We start from the raw sequence: 3,811 nt of genomic DNA, 5'->3' as shown, positions 1-3,811 counted from the left end.
GGTCGTGCTTTTCCACAACTAAATTAAATGGGCCAAAAAAGCAACCTATTGGGCTGATAATGAATATTTTGAGTTCGGCTTGGACATTGGGTTCGTAGAATTACATAAATGTTTAGTAACCAAAGAAAATTAGCCAAAAATACCAACGCAAATTGGTACAGATAGATGAGGGTTTGTGTCCCTTAATCATCTCTCCTGGGTTCGATACTTACTGCAGTACCTGAGGGATTAGTGAGATTAGTCATTGGGCTTCTGGCCCAATGGATACCCTGGTACAAACAAAAAAAATTAGCCAAAAACAACTATAACTTGTCTTATTTAATATTCATTAATTATTGCGACAATTAATAAATGATAAATAAGACAAATTCTGGCTTTTTTTTTTGTCTTCTTAACATTACTCGTAGAATTATTGGTGAGATTGATTATGCAACAGTGGTGAGTCTCTTGAACGGGGAAGAATTTGGAGAGACACTCTAACCGCATAATCAAAAAAGTAAATGAACCGAGAAGAAAGTGGAATATATTTTTTATATAGATATATAGAGAAGGAAACAGGAGTATGAACTCAGAAACTAACTATGTTTTTTGATATTTACCTACTTCTAAACTTGTTACTTTATTAGTATTCTCATAAATGATGAAAGAAGGACTATCTTACTCAACTTAATTTATGTGTAGATTTTTTTTTGGACTTAGGTTCCGAATAATACCAAAAAATACATATACCATCCAGTCCAAAAAAATAGTTAATATATATTGTTACTGTGGGTAATCGGAGATTAATGGGCTGGATGGCGTTGGTTGGCCCAAACGTATGAAGGAGGTGGCTTTCGAGTGGATCTGCTACTCGGTGTTCCTCCGTCCGACTTGTACGTGTGAAAGAATGGGAGGTGGTACCTGCAAAGACACTCCGATGCCTAAGTTAGCAAGAGTGTGAGCAGGTTAGAGAGTATTGGAACTTAGAGATACCTGAATGGTGTCAGTGTATTTATAGTGGTGAACCAATAACCACCGCTGAAGTAGTGCCACCTTTTTAGATGGATAACCGTTCCCATATCTTAGGGAGGTTAAGATATGGCTCTATGAAGTGGTTAGAGAGTTTCTAGGGGCAGTTATTCATTCGAATGAGTGTTATCTGCCAGCTAACCCTCGTATCCCACTTCTTTGGAGCAGGTCGTGTTCAGTACCGACTTCTTGGGATGAAGGCTGGTACTGGGTGAGGGCCAACCCTTTGGGTTGGGCCTATTTGCTTGGATCCTGGACCTTTATTATTGGGCCAGGGTATGAACAGTGCCCCTACTCGAGCCCAATTTCTTTTTAGGATTTGGATTCGAGTATTCAACTCGGGGTCGTAGCTGATTTGCAAGAGGACCGACGTGATGGTTTAAGAACCGACGTGATTTTTCTTGACCTTTCGGTTCTGACAGTTACGTCTAATCAAGCGTCGTATCCGTTAGGGGTGTGCGTAGGGATTCAATAGCCTTGGTAACGGTGCATCTTCATTAATGACTGCCCCTATTTTACCATTATGAGTGTTATCTGCCAGCTAACCCTCGTATCCGACTTCTTTGGAACAGGTCGTGTTCAGTACCGACTTCTGGGATGAAGGCTGGTACTGGATGGAGGGCCAACCCTTTGGGTTGGGCGTCTTTGCTTGGATCCTGGGCCCTATTTATTGGGCCAGGGTATGAACAGTGCCCCTACTCGAGCCCAATTCCTTTTTAAGAGTTGGGTTCGAGTATTCAACTCGGGGTCGTAGCCGATTTGCAAGAGGACCGACGTGATTTTTCTTGACCTTTCGGTTCTGACAGTTACGTCTAATCAATCGTCGTGTCCGTTAGGGGTGTGCGTAGGGATTTAATGGCCTTGGTAACGGTGCATCTTCATTAATGATTGCCCCGATTTTACCATTATGCCCCTAACGTTCTTATAAATACTTTCCCTCTCTTTCGTTGTTTCGTTTCTGCGATCTTTCAAATTTTCCTTGCATTCGTTTGTGCTACATTCTTGCGTTTCGAAGGCTTTTACTTCCTCCAGTCTTGATTTCAGACTTAAAGGTTAGCTTTTTCCCCTTCTGTAACATGCTTTCTATTTGCGTGCCTTTATTTTGTAGGTAGACTGGTTTGTAGGCTTTAGTTCCGTACCCCCTCCCTTTAGAGACCGTGTGTTGATTTTCCTTTTCTTTTTGTAGGTTTCTTGTCACCCCTTTTAAGAAAAGAAAATGGCTTCCGTAGATGTTCTTTCTCAGTGGGTTGATGTCACGGTCCTAGGGGAGGAGCCTTCAGTCGATACCGAGTTTATCACCCACCTTCGTACTCACCACAAAATTTGTACTTCTGAAGAGGATGAGCCGAAGTATGAGTTGGTAGTCCCGGGTCCAGAAGACCGGGTTTGCTTCGGGAGGGCCGACGAGGTGGCCCCTCATTTCTTTTTTATGTATGAGAGTATGGTCACCCGTTTGGGCGTTTTTCTTCCATTTTCAGAGTTTGAAATGTCTGTATTACGTCATTGCCGGGTTGCTCCCACCCAGCTTCACCCCAACTCTTGGGGTTTTTTGAAAATTTACCAATTTATCAGCCAGGCCTTAGAATGCCAGATCTGGTGGTGCTAGGGCGGTTGTCTCTCCTCCTCCTCCTCCTCGGAACGTCGGGACTCCCTCCTAACCTATTGTAATTTCTTCCTCTGCTTCCTCTCTGCCACCCCCTTCTGTCCGACCTACTCCTGAACTAGAGCCGAAGAAGCGCAAGACCTTAGAGTCTGACGCTTCTGGTGAGGCGGACGCTCTTGCGTTCGTCCGAAAGAACATTTATCCCCATGCTCGTATGAGTATGGATGATGTTTCTGTTCGGCACTACCTCACCACTGTGGTTGAGGAGAGTCTCAAGACGGCGGGGGTTTGTGGCAAACTCTTGGATATATTTGAGAAGACTCCTATCAGCTCTTTAGGGACGACCTCAAGGGTCGAGGGATAAATGCCCTTTTTTGGATAAGGGTTTTGAGTTACCTTATGGGCGCATGCTTTTCTATTCGTGGTTCTTTTGACTCTTTGATCTTTTCTGGAAAAAACCTTTCCTTTGGGGCTTGCCTGCTTTTCTGAATCTTTTTTTATTCTCAAGGCAGCCTTATAAATTTTTCTTAGTTTTTCCTATCTCTTTTTGTTATTCCTAGTACTCAATTGAGTTTTTCGTGACTTAGGCTACTTTTGCGATTCATTTTAATTTTACTCGGTTATGCTTTCTGACTTATGAGTCGGATTGCTCCCGAGTTTATCATGATCGACTTCTATAGCCTCTTTACGCCGACTTGTACCTCGTCATTTTATCCTGACGACCATCTAGGTCGGTTCATGGGATTTTCACGTTTTGTCGAGCTTAAATCGGCGCGTTTCGTAGAAAGAGAATAAAAAGGGAATTTAAAAGAGATATTTAAAATGAAAGAGATCTTTATTAATTGAGGAGGTACCTTATTGCTACTAAGGGCTTTTGATAATTTATTTTCCCTTAGCCCCTACTATGATGCCTCGTTAAAAACCCTTTTCAGAAAAAATCCTTTGATTTTGGGAAAAATCATGAAATTGGGAAAAGAGTACATCAGGGAGTCGGGTTCGCTTTTAGCTGTAGTACCTTTTCATATTACAAGCATGCCATGATCTTGGTAACTCGTTGCCGTCGAAGTCGGTTACCCTATAATAGCCTTTTCCTAAGACCTCGTTGATCTTGTATGGTCCTTTCCAATTAGCAGCGAGCTTTCCTTCCCCCGATTTGTTGACTCCAATATCGTTTCTGATTAGGACCAAGTCATCTGGGGT

This window comes from Arachis ipaensis, chromosome B03 (genome assembly GCF_000816755.2).
Source record: "Arachis ipaensis cultivar K30076 chromosome B03, Araip1.1, whole genome shotgun sequence".
NCBI classification, from domain to species: Eukaryota; Viridiplantae; Streptophyta; class Magnoliopsida; order Fabales; family Fabaceae; genus Arachis; species Arachis ipaensis.
The sequence above is the reverse complement of the archived record's forward strand: the minus strand, read 5'-3'. Positions refer to the sequence as shown.